The 18,115-nt window shown below is 39.9% G+C and overlaps 1 pseudogene; it reads left to right on the top strand.

Moving 5' to 3' along the window:
- The first annotated feature begins 13,497 nt into the window (after nucleotides 1–13,497).
- LOC100763370 lies at nucleotides 13,498–17,036 on the top strand (annotated as a pseudogene).
- Nucleotides 17,037–18,115: the final 1,079 nt, after the last annotated feature.

The following is an 18,115-nucleotide window of genomic DNA, read 5'->3' as shown; positions in this document are numbered from 1 at the left end:
GTCCCCCCCCCAATGATATTTGACTCCTGAATCTTTATTGATTAAGATTAATTAGATTCCTGTGTCTGTCAGTCTCCATTTCATTAATTTTCCTTTGGTCATCATTATTTCCTTCTGTCCACTAATTTTGTGTTTGGCATTTTTTCTGTGTTCTTAACAATTTGAAGTATATCATTAGATTATATAAGTTTTATCTGATATTTTAAATACTTATTTTATATGCATTGGTGTTTTGCCTGCATATATGCCAGTATGAGGGTGTCATATCCTCTGGAACTGGGGTTACAGACAGTGTGGGCTGTTTATGTAGTTGTTTGGAATTGAACCTGGCTCTTCTGGAAGAGCCACCAGTGCTCTTAATGGCTAAGCCATCTCTTCACCCCCATCTGATTTGTATTGGAAATGCCATCTTGTATTCCAAAGATTATGGTAGAATATATTTGCATTTTAATTTTGTTCTAAGAAACTTTAAATTTCCTTCCTGTTTTTTTAAATTATCCATGGATCATTCAATCTTTGTGTATTTGTGTAATTTTTGTAGTTTCTCATGCTGTTAACTCCTGGTTTTATTCAATTATATGTAAGACATAATATTTTTAGTATTTGTTAAAACTTAGCCTATAGTATGCTATAGTTTAGAGAACGTCCATGGGCTGTTGAGAAGCATGTATATTCCATACTTTTTGTGTAAAATATTCTATGGATGTCTATAAATTTCTATTTGCTGTATCATTGAGTTTGACTATGAGTTTCTGTGCTGATTTTGGGGGGTTGTGGTCACAGGTACATAGAAAGTATGGGATAAAAGATCTGGGAAGGAGGCACTTAGCCTCTTTTGGGGTTCCGATAGGGTCTCGAAAGGCTGCTGAGACTAACGTGGGTTTCTGGTGTAAGTAATCTTCCATAATAAAATACCAATATATTCTTATTACATATCCTGTTATAGTTCTGCTACAATAACTCTCCTGGGAGCTGGGAAAAGGGTAGAAAATTCGTCCAAAACACATTGTATGAATATCTTAAATAATTAGCTGTGGTGATACATTATTTATGATTGATTAAAGCTTGACTGAGGGTACAGAAAACAAAGCCAACCACACTAGTTAGCTCTAGAAGCTAGGCGGTAGTGGTACACACTTTTAATCCCAGGATTCAAGAGATAGAGGTAGACAGATCTCTGTTAATTCAAGGCTACTCTGACTACAGGAAATTGATTGAGTCCTAAAAGAAACAACGCACATAAAGGTGATCCCAGCGTCTGGGATCATACACATTTAATCCCAAGACTAGGGAAGTGGAGACAGGAGTGATATGACTGAGTGGAGAAAGGAATATAAGGAGGAGACAGGATCTGAGAGCCTTTTGCCTCTGAGGATTTGTGGAGACAGGGTTGCCATTTCAGCTGGGTAGAGGTAAGATCTACTGGCTTCCCTGCTTTGCTTTCTGTATCCTCAGGCAAGCTTTAATAAATCATAAATAATATGTCACCACAATTAGTACAAAAAAAGTATTCTCAAAAGAAAAAAATTCACCTGAGTATAGTAATCTTTTGGATATTTATTTACCCGCACAGCTTAGATTACATTATTTCTTACTGTTCTGGATTTTTGGTATTTCTACCAAAATAATGTTCTAAAGGGTTTCACTTTGTATGTAAGCTGACAATTTTCTTTTGTAGTTTTTTTTTTTAAATTTATCTTTTGTGTTTTTACTTTAAATTAGAAACAAGCTTCTTTCCCAGTTCCCTCTCCCTCCCCTACTCCCCTGCCCCCAATAACACCCTACCTTTCCCATACCATTTCTGCTCCCCAGGGAGGGTGGGGCCTTCCATGGGGGATCTTCAAAGTCTGTCATATCAATTGGAGCAGGGCCTAGGTCATCCCCCATGTATCTAGGCTGAGAGAGTATTCCTGTATGTGTAATGGGCTCCCAAAGTCCATTCTTTTGCTAGGGATAAATACTGCTCCACTGCCAGAGGCCCCACAGATTGCTGAGGCCTCCTCACTGACACCCGTGTTCAAGGGGTCTGGATCAGTCCTGTGCTGGTTTCCCAGCTATCAGTCTGGGGTCCATGATCTCCCCATTGTTCAGGTCAGCTATTTCTGTGGGTTTAGCCAGTCTGTTATGGACCCCTTTGCTCATCACTCGTCCTTCTCTGCAACTGGATTCCAGGAGTTCAGTTCAGTGTTTAGCTGTGGGTGTCTGCTTCTGCTTCCATCAGCTACTGGATGAAGGCTTTAGGATGGCATATAAGGTAGCTATCAATCTCATTATAGGGGAAGGGCATTTAAGGTAGCCTCTCCTCTGTTGCTTAGATTGTTAGTTGGTGTCATCCTTGTAGATCTCTGGACATTTACCTAGTGCCAGATTTCTCTTTAAACCTATAATGGCTCCCTCTATTATGATATCTCTTATCTTGCTCTCCTCTATTCTTCCCCCAACTCAACCTTCCTGCTCCCTCATGTCCTCCTCTCCAATCCTCCTCTCCCCTTCTCTTTCTCCTACCTCCCTCTCCCCTCCCTCGTGCTCCCAATTTGCTGAGGAGATCTTGTCCCTTTCCCCTTCTTTTGGGGACCATGTATGTCTGTCTTAGGGCCCTCCTTGTTTCCTAGCTTCTCTGGTGGTGTGGATTGTAGGCTGGTAATCCTTTGCTCTATGTCTAATATCCACATATGAGTGAGTAGATATCATGTTTGTCTTTTTGTGACTGGGTTACCTCACTCAGGATGGTTTCTTCTAATTCCATCCATTTGCCTTTGAATTTCAAGATCCCATTGTTTTTTTTTTTTCCCACTGAGTAGTGCTCCATTGTGTAAATGTATCACATTTTCTCTGTCCATTCTTCAGTTGAGGGGCATTTAGGTTGCTTCCAGGTAGCTTTAATATTTTTTTGTTCTGTGGTTTTAGTGTTTTAACAGTGTAACATAGACAGTTTTGTAGCAGGCTTTCTGAGACTACCAGCTCCCAAATAATGACATGGAGACTTATTATTAATTATGAATGCTTGGCTTTATCTTATGCTTGTCCCACTACCTCTTATAACTTAATTTAACCTGTTTCTCTTCTTCTGTATTTTGCCTTGGGTCTTTTTACCTTTCATTCTGCAAATCTATTTTTCCGGATTCTTCCACGTCTATTGGCTGCTGACTGGCTGGCTGGCTGGCCGGCCCTGGATGTCTCCCTCTCTTTGTCCCTCATTTCCCTTGTCAAGCCTAGATTCCTCCTCCTACTTATTCTCTCTGCTTGCCAGCCCTGCCTATCCCTTGCCAGGTATTGGCCGTTTGACTTCTTATTAGACTAATCAGGTGCCTTAGACAGGCGAAGTAACACATCTTTATGTCGTTGAACAAATGCAGTATAAACAAATGTAACACACCTTTACACAGTTAAATACTCCACAACAGAGGTTCTTTTCTGGCCTTGACTTGAAGTGGTTTAATTCCCTCCAGTACTCGTATCCATATCATTTTCTGGCTTTTAGAAATGCTATCCTATAGTTTCACTGAATAGACTTTCTGTGCCTTTTGTTTGCTTCTCAGTTCCCTTTCCTCCTTGAATTCTTAGGTTTGTCTATTCAGCATGTCTTAAACTTTTTGAAAGTGCACATTCACAGTCCTGGTGTCTCCAACATTCTTGGGTCTCACTTAAACTTAGACTTTACCTTCACATTTTCATGTAATGGCACCGAGTTCCCTTTGCAGAGGCTCCAACCCTATTGAGGCAGCATGCATAGCTGGAGCCCGCACAGGTCTGCACCAGCTCCCCTGCATACATATTATGGCTTCCAGTTTGGTGTTTCATGGGACTCCTGAGTGTGTGCATGAGTGAGTCTCTGATTCTTGTGCCTTCTCATGGGCTCTTTTCCTTCTTCGGTTTGTCTTGTCCAACTTTGATGTGATAGTTTTTGGTTTTATTTTATTTCATTTTGTAATATTTTATTCTTATCTCTTAAAAGCCTGTTCTTTTCTAATGAGAGACAGAAAGGGAGTGGATCTGGAGGGAAAGGAAGTAGGAAGAAACTGGGGGGGGCATTTATATGTCAGGTTATATTGTGTGAGAAAATGTGTTTTCAATAAAAGAAAAAAAAAACAAAGCAAAATGAACAAAAAAGAACAGATTATTCTCCAAGCTACAGTTTCATCTGAGTAAATCTATTAAAATGTACATTTTTCTATACTAAAAATAAGAAATAAAGCACCATGGTCCAATTTTTATACGATGTATTAGATTTATTACTTATCAATGAATTATAGATAAACAGTAAGTGTGGGGCCCTGTCCTTCCTAAAAGCTGTTGCCTAGTTGCCCAGGTGCTTTAAGTATATCTTAAAGTTAAAAAATTAGACAGCTCCACTATTTGACTAAGCCCATATATCACGTTGCATAAGGGAATCTTGAACCACAGGAATATGGTAAAATTGGGATGAGGGCTGTGTTGTAACTACCCTAAGTATCCAGCCAGAGGAGAAGAACGGACAAGAACTTAAAATTAGGATTATTAAAAGCACTAATCCATACCTAGCAGGATAGCTTTCCAGCACTGTCATGGTTACTACTCGCTGTTCTTATTCAGGTATACTATGAGAAAGAAACTAATAAGTAGAAAAACATGAAAAATCTTCCATTTGATAGCAAATTGTTCACTGTTGTAGACAGGGTGGACACTGAAAAGGCAGATGTAATTGTTAAAGAGATGAATGTCATTAAAGACAAATCGAGTACCTTACACTGAAACAACAGCCGCAATGGTCTAAGAGTAAGACTGTCTATCAACCCAGCCTTTTATTTTCTTTGTTTTGTTTGGGCTAGTGCCATTTTTTGCTGAGACAAAATTAAACTATTTTGATTTCATTGTAGTACTTTGAATTAGTTATTATGGAGTAAGGGTCTTACTTCTCAGAAACACTTGCACATACATGTTTGTTGTTGCCTTATTTGCATTAGCAAAGAAATAGAATTAGCCTAGATCTCTACAAACAGATGAATGGATAATGAAAATGTGATCAGATTATACAGTGCAGTTTTATTCAACCATAAAGCAAGGTAAAATTTGTAGGAAAATTGGTGAAACAGTAAAATATTGTATTATATAAGATAACATGCTCAGAAATATAAAAACTTCATGCCCTTTCTCATATGTGGATACTGGCTTCTAACTATTATTTGTGTGTATTTATGTGAGAGTATGTGTATACAGAGTCCAGAAAACTATAATGGGGCCTATAGAGGGACAAGAAGAAGCCTTATTGAAGGTTCTGAAAAGGATAATAAATCACACACGTTATAAAAGTGGGAGAGGGAATATTGGGAGAGGAGGGTAGCAGGCTGGAGGTTGGCATGAAGATTGAGGTGTGGGTGAGAGTGAGAGCAACCCAAACTAATTACCTATGAATATCCCATAAGGGAACCTGTTACTTTGTATTCTAATTAGAAATGAAATTAAAAGTTTGGAAGTAACATCATCCAGTTTCATAGCAAACTTCGTATCAACTTTTCATTCTCATGGTAAGGCTTATACTGAGCTGTTGCCATCAAATATTAGAGCTAAATTTCATATTTTTCTTTTATTGAAAATATATTTTTTCTCATATAACCTGATTTTGATTTTCCTTCCCTCTACTCCTCCCAGATCCTCCCCACCTCCCCTCCATCCAGATCCACTCCTTTTCTGTCTCTCATTAGAAAATAAACAGGCTTTGAAGGGATAATAATAAAACAAAATAAAATAAGACAAATCAAAATCAAACATATCAGAATAGGAAAAAACCACAAAAAGAATGGAAAGAGCCCAAGGAATGGCACAACAAACAGATATAGACACAGAGACCCACTTGTTCACTCACTTAGGAATCCTATAAAAACACATACTCAGAAGCCATAATATATACCCAGAGGACCTGTAAAGGGAAAAAGACGGAGAGGGAGAGATAGATAGACAGAGAGACAGAGAGACAGAGAGATGTAGTTAGTGATATTTTGTTTGTGATCTAACAAAAGAAAGCTTACCTGAAGATCAGAGTACAGAGGTAGCCACACTAGTTAGACATGGAGGTCAGGCAGTGGTGACACACACCTTTAATCCCAGCAGCCACACAAAGGTGATCTCACCACTTGGGAGGAGGTGGAGACAGGAAGGCATATGGCTGGATGGAGAAAGGAATATAAGGCTGGAGGAGACAGGAGCTAAGATGCAGTCTGAGCAGCAGGCAGTCTGCAGCAGTCTGAGGATGCAGTCTGAGGACAGGATTGCCCCTTTGGTCTGAGCATTGGTAGAAGTAAGCACTCTAGTGACTGGCCGCTCTGCTTCTCTGATCCTTCAGCTTTCACCCCCCTGATAGCTGACTCTGAGTTTTTATTATTAAGACCAATTAGAAGAGAAGGTGTGGAGAGCAGGAGGACAAGAGGGAGAGGGAAATGGGATTGGTATGTAAAATAAGATTTAAAAACAAAGAATGAGAGAGAGGATATTTTAAAAGTTAAAATTTACAAAAACTTCAAAAGAAAATGTTCCTGACACCACATTATCAGACAAGGAACTTCCAAAGATGCCATGAGTTCATTTTGCATTGGCCATCTACTTCTGGACATGCAGCCTACCCTTAAGAGTAGTTTGTTTCCCCAGTGAGACTCCATTGGAGAAAACTAATTTTTCATTTTCAAATAGTTATCAATTGGAGCTAGCTTCTGGGTTAGGGATGGGGGCATGTGTCTACTCCTGTCAGCTCTGGGACCCCATCTGATGCAGATCCATGGATGCCCTATGCATGCTGCCTCAGTCTCTATAAATTCATATGTGCATTGGTCCTGTGGTGTTTAGAAGGCCTTGATTCCTTGGTGTCTTCCATTTCATTTGGTTCTTATGCTCTTTCTGCTTCCTCTTCCACAAGGTACACTAAACCCCAAGGGGATGAGTTTAATGTGGGTATCTCATTTAGGGCTGAGTGTTCCAAGGCTTCTCACACTTGGCATATCATATGACTGTGGGTCTCTGTATTTGCTCCCATCTGCTGCAGGAGGAAGCTTCTCTGATGATGGCTGAGCAAGGCACTGATCTCTGAGTTAGCAGAATATCATTGGGAGTCATTTTATCACTACAGGGTTTCTTTTAGATCAGTAATATTTGCTTTTACCATAGGTCTCTGGGCTATCTAATCTCAGGTTCTTGGTCATCCAAGCAGCTCCAGGTATGGGTTTTATCTTGTGGAGTAGCCCTTAAGAAAAATAAGGTATTGTTTAGGTATGTCCACAAGCTTTGTGCTACCATTGCACTAGCACATCTTGCAGGCACGACACTAGTGAGGATAGCTAAGTTGGTAGTTGCATTTAAAGAACCTTTCAATACCAAGAACACTAGCCTTTAGGTAGACACTAGCTCAACTTCTCCACATTCAGTGAGTTGTGTAGGTGTTGTCTTCAGGAATGGGAGCTTGCAGTCAGTTTGTGGAGAGCAACCTATAGTCTTGGCAACAGCCTGCGTTGTTTGGGGTTTCCAGGGGACCCCTTTGGCCAATAACACAATTAGATATAACAATTTCCAGTACTGGGAGCTTCATTTGGTGGCAAGAGATTCCAGCTCGGACTCTGTTTCCCCCATCATGTGCCCGTTTCATTCATTTAGATTGCCTTCATATATGTATTTTAGGAAGCTTCTATTGTATTACATTTCCATACTACATCTCAAATGACCCTCAATTCTAGCTGTCTCTTCCTGTATTCCCTCCTTTGTCCCCTACTTCCCCCCTCCCAAAATTTTGTCAATATAAGATGCATTTATGGGTACAATGTGGCAATTCAGTATGTGCATGAAATGTGTAATTATCAAAGTAGGATAATTAGCATTTTATTATCCCTAAGCATTTTATCAATTTTTTGGTGAAAGCTTTCAAATTCTTCTCCTTTAAAGTTTTTATAAACTATCTAATAAGGTGTTTTAAAGTAAGTAACCCTGTTGTGCTATAGAGCATTAGGTTTATTCTTTCTGTGCTACCCATTAACCAGTTTGCTTGTCTCCCTCTATCCTCTTACTATTCCTAACTTTAGTGACATCCATTATGTTCTTTTATGCTCCCACATATGAGCAAGAACATGTGGTATTTATCTTGCTATGGCTCATTTCACTTAATGTAAGGTCAGCCAGTTTCATCCTTGTTGCTGCAAATGACAGGATTTAATTATTTTGTGGCTAAGTACCATTCCATTGCATATATTTTTGTGGCAAAACATCCATGCAAAAAACTACATAAATATGAGTGTTGAATTTTCACAAATGCAACAAAATGTTGACTTGCTCAATAAATAGAACCAATTCCCAACACTTCAGCTAAATCTATTATGTCCTTTCAGTCTCAGAGTTTTCAGTGTTCTCCAATGACTACTTTCTTGACTTCTAACATTGTAGACTTATTTTGCCTATTTTATACAATTTAGTAATGTAGTAAATGTTGTTTTGCCTTGCTTCATTTGTACAGGCTTATGTTTGTGAGATTCATTCAAGTTACTGAGTGTACAGAATCATGCATTTGAATTTTTATATAGAATCATACAAGATACATTCAAATGTCAATATAGGCTACAAGAAACAGTGTTTCTCATATATATATATATATATATATATATATATATTTGTATTTTCCTATAGCAGAGTTCTTTGTTACCATGTATATACTTAGAAGTTATGGATGGTTTTCCAAAATGTTCTTAAAATGTCTAAGATTCTGTCATTGATAGTATTTTATCATAGCATAACATTTTCATTTTCTGATGACTAAATGTTTGATAAATTTTTCAAGTTTATTATACATTTGAATTTCTTCTTTTTGAAGAAACTTTTCTAGTTTTATGTTATCTAAGTGGGTAAGAGTTTTTGTCTTATTACTTTTATGCATTTGAAAAATATGTCCTCAAGGTGTAGCCATGTATTGGATAGACAAATACTAAACCTATTTTGTTCTTTTGTCTCCTGTAAATAGTATATATTAGTGAACAGAAATTTTAATGTTACCCAGTTTTTATAGTAAAAAATTGTTTGTCTATTGTTTTTTCTCTATTATTAAAACAATATTGCTATTCCCAAGGCTATGAAGATATTCTCCTGAGTCTCTATAGAAGACATAACATATCTGAAATTCATTTTTACAAATCACATGAAGTAGGCTACAACACCACTCATTGTTTTTTATCATTTAGGTATGTAGTTTACCAAATAGCATGTATAATTTTTGTAAAAGATTCATTAAAATTTTAAACCCAACATTGTCTTGTCTTCCTACAACTGAGGGTACAGGTAACAGTTGTTTTGGGAAACTGTGTGCCTAAGCATACAATGGGGAATTGATATATGTGGATTCCCACATCTAGAGTATAAAATAACTCAGCTATGTGGTTGGAGGCTTCTCATCCTACCTGCCAGTTCCAAAATAACTACTCTAAGGCTTAACATTAATTACAATTGTTTGGCCAGTGGCTCAGGCATATTGCTGACTAGCTCTTACAATTAAACTAACCCATTTCTATTATTCTATATTTTACCACAAGGCTCATGGTCTGTTACCTCTCATCTTCATTCCCTGGCAACTACATGACATCTTCCTGACTCCACCTTCTTTCTCTCTACATCTTTTTTTTCCTGTTTTTGTTTCTCTCTACATCTTGGATTGGATTTCCTGCCTAGCTTTATTCTGTTTGGCCATTGGCCAAATCAGCTTTATTTATTAACCAATAAAAGCAACATATGCTCACAGCACACAGAAGGACATCCCACATCACAGCTACTAGCAATTTCTAACACTCAAAGCTCTAGAAGCATTTATCTTCAAACTTGTCAGTGGTGTGGGTCCACATTTTCCATTAGAGAGGTGGTTACAAAACACTGTATAGATTTGGTAACAGCAGACATATTGTTTTTTTCTCCTGGAACATTTGCACCTACAACGATAACTTAAATTTGTACTTGACTTACTGAGCTATTCATTTCTGTGACTTCTTTTTTGTTCTTTTTCTTTTCTACTAATTTTTATTTCAGTTAGAAACAATCTTATTTTACATACCAATCCCAGTTCCTCCTCTCTCTCCCATCCTCCCACTCGCCCCACCATCCCCTGCCCCACCCTCCATCCACATCCCAGGGAGGGTGAGGCCTCCGATGGGGGATCACCAAAATCTGTCACATCATTTAGGGTAGGGGCTAGGCACTCCCCCATATATCTAGGCTGAGAGAGTATTCTTCCACAGGGAATGGGCTCCCAAAGTCCATTCATACACCAGGGATAAATACTGGTCTACAACCAGAGGTCCCATAGATTGCTGAGGCCTCCTCACTGACACCCACGGTCAGGGGGGTCTGGATCAGTCCTATGCTGGTTTCCCAGCTATCAGTCTGGGGTCCATGAGCTCCTAATTTTTCAGGTCAGCTGTTTCTGTGGGTTTACCCAGCATGGTCTTGAACCCTTTGCTCATCACTCCTCCCTCTCTACAACTGGATTCCAGGAGTTCGGCTCACTGTTTAGCTGTGAATCTCTGCTAAGCTTCCATCAGCTACTGGATGAAGGCTCTAGGATGGCATATAAGGTACTCATCAATTTCATTATAGGGGAAGGGCATTTAAGGTAGCCTCTCCACTATTGCTTAGATTCTTAGTTAGGGTCATCCTTATGTATGTCTGGACATTTCCCTAGTGCCAGATTTCTCTTTAACCTATAATGGCTCCCCTATTGAAGGTATCTCTTTTCTTGATCTCCTTCTCTATTCTTTCCCCAAGTAAACCTTTCTGATCCCTCATATTCTCCTCCCCCATCCCCTTCTACTCCTCTTCTTTCTCCTACCTCCCTTCCCATCCCCCATGCTCCCAATTAGCTCAGGAGATCTTGTCCCTTTTCCCTTCTCTGGGGATCCATGCATGTCTCTCTTAGGGTTCTCCTTGTTTCCTAGCTTCTCTAGGGTTGTGTATTGTTGACTGTTTATCCTTTGTTATATGTCTAATATCTACTTATGAGTGAGTATATGCCATGACTTTCTTTCTATGTCTAGGTTACCTCACTCAGGATGGTTTCTTCTAGTTCCATCCATTTGCCTGCAAATTTCAAGATTTCTTTGTTTTTTCCACTGAGTAGTACTCCATTCTTCATTTGAGGGGCATCTGGTTTTCTTCCAGGTTCTGACTATTACAAATAATGCTGCTATGAACATAGTTGAACAGATGTCCTTGTTGTATGAATGTGCATCCTTTGGGTATATGTCTAAGAGTGGAATAGCTGGATCTTGAGGTGGACTGTTTCCCATTTTCCTGAGAAACCACGATACTGATTTCCAAAGTGGCTGTACAAGTTTGTACTCTCACCAAAAGTGGAGGAGTGTTCCCCTTTCTCCACTCCACCTAGCCACCCAGCTATACAGCAAGTCACAGAGTAAGAGCAAAAGTAAGATACACAGAAGTAAGAAAAAAAAAAGCCCAGAGGCAAAAGGCTAATTTAAGTTTTTTTTAAAAAAAAAGTTCACTAGAGGGCCGGGCATAGGTGGTGCACGCCTTTAATCCCAGCACTTGGGAGGCAGAGGCAGGTGGATCTCTGTGAATTCGAGGCCAGCCTGGTCTCCAGAGCAAATGCCAGGATAGGCTCCAAAGCTACACAGAGAAACCCTGTCTCAAAAAAACAAAAAAAAGTTCACTAGAAACAAGCCAAGCTAAGGTAAAAATAAGCCTCTATGTGTGATTTATTTGGGTCCTGGGTGGCAGGCCCTCACATTCCTAAGTGGCTGGGTGGATGCATTATGGTCATTGGGTGGGCTATGGATGTTTGTTACTGTTTACAGGAGCTGGTTATAAATTGTTATTGGTAATGGTCAGAAAAAAGAACTGAACAATGGAAATTAGATTCAGGGATCTCTTTCTGAAGACAAAAATGGGGGATATAATGTAAAAATGATGAGATAAAAAGGTGGGCTTTTGAGTCTATTTTTAAACAATCACTAGTCTCAAATATTTTACATTGGTATGAATTTTTGTATATTGATACAAAAATTAGAACATAGTGTACATACATGTTTAGGGTATTGTAACTATGTAGCTCATTTAACAATGTATGTAAATTTCTAGTCCTTGAAAATTATTACAAACTAGTACAAAAAAGAAATATAGGTTAGTAGTTAGTTACCTATAACAATTAAACTTGTAGTCATGTTAGGTATATTTTCATGATCAGTCAGAGTTATATTTTAGATAGATAGATAGATAGATAGATAGATAGATAGATAGATGATAGATAGATAGATAGATAGATAGATAGTTGTCCTTCAAACACTTTAGAGACCTACAGAATCTGGCATTTAAAATGTTTTGTTAACATAGGCTTCTTCATGACAATGATACAGGTCCACTCCTCATAGAACCAATTTACTTCAGAGAAGATGATGAGCATTGAAGAAACTCCATAGGAATTTGCTTTCAATGTGTCAAAGCCAGCAATTTTGGCAAGAAACTGTTCTTCTCTTGACTGCTGACAGTATGCTGTAAAGACTAGACAAACAGAACACAAAGTAAAAAAATCTATGAACTTTGCCAAGATAAGGTAGGACAGTCCTTCAAATTTCCTGCTTCATAGAAAAGTCTGCCAGGTATTCTGCAGGACACAGAGGAAAGTGAATGCTGAACTTTGTCAAAACAAAGTGGGACAGTCCTTCAAAATTCCAGCTTCACAGAATAGTTTTTCAGATATTCTAGGTCTGTAAGCTGAAGATGGATGCCCCAGCATTGCAGAGAAACTTTAGGGTGACTGTACAGGCAGGCAGATATCTCTGTAGTTTCTTAGTTTTGGAAGTGGCTTGCACTGCACTTCCTGTTTTCTCAGGTAGTATTATATCTCTCTGGTGTCATTGATGGAATCGAAGAGTACATAGTTATAAAACTTTGGACTCATTAAGAGATGATAGATAATGGAATGTTTTCTCTAAATTTGCCATATAAAAATGGACTGGATATTGTAAATGTAATTATCATTTGATAATTTTTCTTACTGTATATAGTTTTACTATGTTAGAGGTACACTGTGAAGATGTGTCACTCTGATTGGTTTAATGAAAATCTGAAGAGCCAATAGCTAGGAAGGATTTGGGGTGGCAGAGAGAATGCTGGGAAGAAGGAGGCAGAGTTGCCAGCCAGATGCAGAGGAAGCAGGGCATTCAGGAGGAGAGGTAACAGCCATGAGACTTGTGGTAGGATGTAGATTAATGGAAATGGGTTAATTTAAGTTATAAGAACTAGTTAGAGTCTTTTCTCTCCTTCTCCAAGATGATGGAGGTCAGCGGCACTGAGGCGGGATCCGAGTGAGCTGAGTGAAGACCTGGTCCTGTAGATGGGAAGGAGCCTGGACACAGTGACCCAGCACATTCTGAAAAGCCCTGCAGGACCACCATAGCTTATGATGACTCCAGGAAGAAAGAAGATTGCTTTGATGGTGATCACAGCTTTGAGGACATAGTACTTGTAGCTGGCCGAAACCAATGAGAAAGAAGCAGTCTTAGAAAGATTTCTTAAGGGAAGAGGAAGAAGTTGCTGCACAGGTCAGGAGTTCCTCCAAGAAGTCAAAGGACAGTGAGTTGTTCTTCCTGGGAATGGACACACACAAGAAGAAGAGGAAGCACTGCCCTCATGATTACTGTTATGGAGGACAGTGGTTCTTGTTCTGAGTGCCAATAAACCAGTGTGAAGGAGGAGAGAGGTAGAGGGCTGGTATTTTGGAGGATTCAGCATAGAGGAACAGTCTTCATTTGTGATACACAAGACATTTCGATTTTGGAATCATCGCAAAAGAAAAAGAAAAACTCCAGCCCGCAGTCTGACGACAAAGCAATGGACCTGTTGAAAGCTATCACCTACCCACTGGCAGCAGGAGCCAAGTCCTCCAAGAAGACAGGGGAGAAATCCTCCAGTTCTTCAAGCCATTTGGAGAGCAGAAAGGAACACCATAAGAAGAAGGGCAACGGAAACAGTGGAGAACTCTCACTGGAGGACAGCAGTGCCCACAACCCTCCCCCCCAAAAAATGAAGCCACTCTATGTGAACACAGAGACACTGACTCTTCATGAGCCTGATGGCTTAAAAATTAAACTTATTCTCTCACCAAAGGAGAAGGGAGGCAGCTCAGTGGAGGAGGAGGCTTTTCAGTACCCTGCCTGACAAGCTTCTCTGAAAAAGTCCTCCAAGAAATTGGCTCTGGATGAGTAAGGTGCTTTACTCTTAGGACACGAGCTACAGAGCCTCCTGAAAACAGCCAGAAGAAGCCCAAGTCATCCTCAGACTCACACATCTCTCCTGGCCCTGAAGGCTGTGGGGCTGATGCCTCCCAGCTTCCAGAACCCCACAGTGCTAACCTCGACATTACAGGGCTTGACCCCATTCTAGTAGAATCAGAGTCATCTCTGGTGGTAAACTGGAAGGCGGTGAGCTGGTGATAGATGATTCTTGCTGAGAAATCAAGAAGAAGTTGAAGAAGAGCAAGAAGAAGAAGGACAAGGACAGACACAAGGAGAAATGGCACTCCCAGACCAAGAGAAGCTCAGGGCTGGTTGCAGGTGCTGCCCAAGAGCACAGTACTGCTCAGGAGCATTCAATGACACCCAGCCCTGCCCCCAGTATCCCCACCCTGCCACTTCCTGCTCTCCACACAGATGAACATGGAGAAAAAAAATGAAAAAAGAAGAGAAGGACAGAGAGTGAGAAAGGGGAGAAAAGCCAAAAAAGAACATGTCTGCCTACCAGGTATTCTGTAAAGAGTATCGGGTAACCATTGTGGTTGACCTTCCAGGTATAGATTTTGGGGAACTTAGTAAAAAAAAATGGCTGAAGTATGGAAGCAGTTGCCAGAAAAAGACAAACTGATCTGGAAGCAAAAGGCTCAGTATCTGCAGCATAAACAGAACAAAGCCGAAGCCACAACTGTGAAAGGAAAAGCTTCCAGTGCAGAAGGTTCTGGAGAAGTCAGAGCTTCTTCTGTGGGAATACTGTCATCCCAAAAGAAGTCCCTACCTACCACAATGCTTTTGCCAGCCTCACCAGCCAAGCCCCTGAGACAGAGCCCATTGATGTTGCTGCTCATCTCTAGTTGTTAGGAGAGTCCCTCGGGCTGATTGGACACCGCCTGCAGGAGACAAAAGGCAGTGTTCCGCAGCTTGTCAATGCTCCTGGATTCCATTATCTGTGCTCTTGGCCCTTTGGCATGCCTGACTACACAACTACCTGAATTGAATGGCTGTCCCAAACAAGTCTTGTCAAACACGCTGGACAACATTGCTTACATCATGCTTGGACTGTGACCTCCAAGAAGCCTGGGACAGAAACCCGTCTACTCCTTCACTAGTTAATGTATATATGACTGTTCTAGATCCTTCACTGATCTCTGGGTGTATGTCTTATATCATATATATATGATGTACAGTATATACATAGGATTATAACTACTTTGCTTTTAATAATTTTATGAAATGGCAAGGGTTTAGCTAAAGAGGAAACTTTGGCATGAATGTGGGTTTGAGATTATTTTGTGTGAAAAAGATCTGCCTTAAAAATCAGTGTAATTTGGGGACTAGGGGCTTATTCCAGGTGCCATGTATATCTCATTATAGACAGCTAAAATGTGATTTTTTTCCGCAAGCTTGGTTGTACCTCCAGACCCATCACTGACCATTTACCTTACCTGTCTTATAATTGGAAATATAGTAAAGATTATGGGAGGAGACCAGCTGACTACAAACTATTTGACTCAAAGTGACCTGAGGGGAGGTAGAGATGGCTTAGGCAGACTAATAGGGGACTCATTCCATTTCTACTAAACAGGTATCTGTGTCTCCAATTTTATTGTAACCATTGTTACCACAGAGTCATTGATACCACCGATAGCCTTAGTTATGTGATTCTTGGCAGCAGAGAAATAGCTTGGAGAGGCCAAAGCTGTTGGTGCCACCTGTTGAGCCTACATTGGCTGGCCAAGAAGGCTTGGTCTGTAAAAACCAAAGCTGGTATCTTTTGTTTTCTTGGTTGGCCACCAAATCCTGGGAGATTCTGCAGCTTCTTAGTTCAGCTCTGGTTCCCCTGATGGGCAGATTGTGCTCCGCATTCCTCACACATGTGGATCACAAAGGAACCCTCGGTTCTCAAAGGGGTTATCTATGTGTGTATGTGAGTATATATTTTAATTATGTGTATTTAACTCTTTAGAATATTTAGATTTTAATTTATCCTGTAAATTTCTGTATATACAATTTAATAACAAGCCTCCACCAGCAGCAGCATGTGGAGCATACAGACTTGTCATTTCTTCGTGTCTGTCTGTCTGAAAGCTCCAGGTCATCCATATGTTAAGGTGTTACGACTCAGAAAGGAGCTTCATGGCCCTCAATAATGTTAGCAAAGTGAAGCAGAAAGAAATGTCACAATTCCCAACTGCCCTACTCCCAAAGACCTGCTTCCCCATTAGAAGATAGTTGAGCACTCCATGGTTGTTTGGAAACTTGGTGTGAGATTCCCTTCCCTGCCAAAACCATGCTGAGGTAACCATGCTTTCTTCCTTTGGCCTAAATGGGACAGGGCAGCATCATAGTAAGCTTTGGGGACCATGTAGTCAGCTTCCATCCTGTTTAATTCCTTTCCATATAGCCTCACTGTGTTTCACAGCTTACTGCCTCACAGGCATTCTGGACATCCAGTCTTTCTCAGCTCAGAGTAGTTTTGAGATGTAAATCTGGGAGAAAGAAACAGGAATATGTGGGAACTGAAATTAAGAAGAACAGAAATTTAAATTTCAGCTAACAGGTCAGAACCACATTTGAACCTGCAGAAGTTTCCTTTGAGAAACAGGGCATGAAGGAGAGGCCAAGAAGACAAACATAGTGCAGGAAGCAGCCAGTCCTCCATTGTCATTGTTACAGACAGCAGTGAACTCCCGGTGAGAACCGGCTTTTTTTGTGTTCATTTTCCTCTGAAACCTAGCCCTGTTGTATTTGTATTAAAGATTTGTACACATTTGTATAATAATCTGTAACTTGTGGCATTTGGTACTATTAGAAAAAATACTTTGGATTCAGGTCTTCTTGCTTTTTTATCATTGTTTTATTTTGTGTTTTAAATAAATCCTAGTGGCTTTATCCAAATCCTATTACAGTTGTATAAAAAAAACAAAATTTTGTACTTACATTAAAGATATCATTTAAAAAAATGAACTAGTTAGAAACAAGTATAAGTATAGGCCAAGCTTTCCCAATTAATAAGAAGTCTCATGACTTGGCCTACACTTACACTTTTGGGAGCTAGCTGGCAGGACAGAGAAAGACTTGCTACAGAACTGTGACCAAACTTTTGACAGTCTCCTCTGAGCTGTCTTATCAACCAGGCCTAAACTTTGGCTGATATAGAGTTTAAGGCACATTATCATTTTTTTTAAGTGAAAACTCCATCTTTTGGATGACTTTAGTTCACCTCAAAGTTCCTGCCTTTAAAACACTTAAGAATTGAAATTTGTTTCTAGCTTACATTTTGTTTTGAAAGCCTCCACATAAAACGGATTCCTGTACCAGAGTGGCTAATAATAATACCCTATAAAGAAATGAAGGACCTTGAATATTGATATGAGTGCATTCCTTATGTTAAATCTTTTCTGTTGGTTTTGTTTCTCTGAAAAACACCTGATAAAGAAGTAAAGGGAAAGAGAAAGAGTGAAGGGAGTGTCAAATGGGGGAGAGGAGAAGTATCTTAGGATTTCTATTGCTGTGAAGAGACACCATGACCATGGCAACTCTTATAAAGGAAAACATTTAATTGGGGCTGGCTTACAGTTTCAGAGTTTAGTCCATTAACATCATGGAAGAAAGCATGGCAGCATTCAGGCAGACTGGTGCTGGAGAAGGAGTTGAGAGTTCTACATCTTTATCCACAGGCAGCAAAAGGAGACTGTATGCCACACTGGGTGTAGCTTTAGGATATGAGACCACAAAGCCTGCCTGCACAGTGACAAACATCTCCAATAAGACCACACCTACTTCAACAAGGCCACACCTCCTCATAGGCCATTCCCTATGAGCCTAGAATTCAAACACATCAGTCTATGGGGGCCACTTCTATTCAAACCACCAGA

This window comes from Cricetulus griseus, chromosome X (assembly GCF_003668045.3).
Source record: "Cricetulus griseus strain 17A/GY chromosome X, alternate assembly CriGri-PICRH-1.0, whole genome shotgun sequence".
Classification (NCBI taxonomy): Eukaryota; Metazoa; Chordata; class Mammalia; order Rodentia; family Cricetidae; genus Cricetulus; species Cricetulus griseus.
Note: the sequence above shows the minus strand (reverse complement) of the source record. Positions and strands in the feature narration are given on the sequence as shown.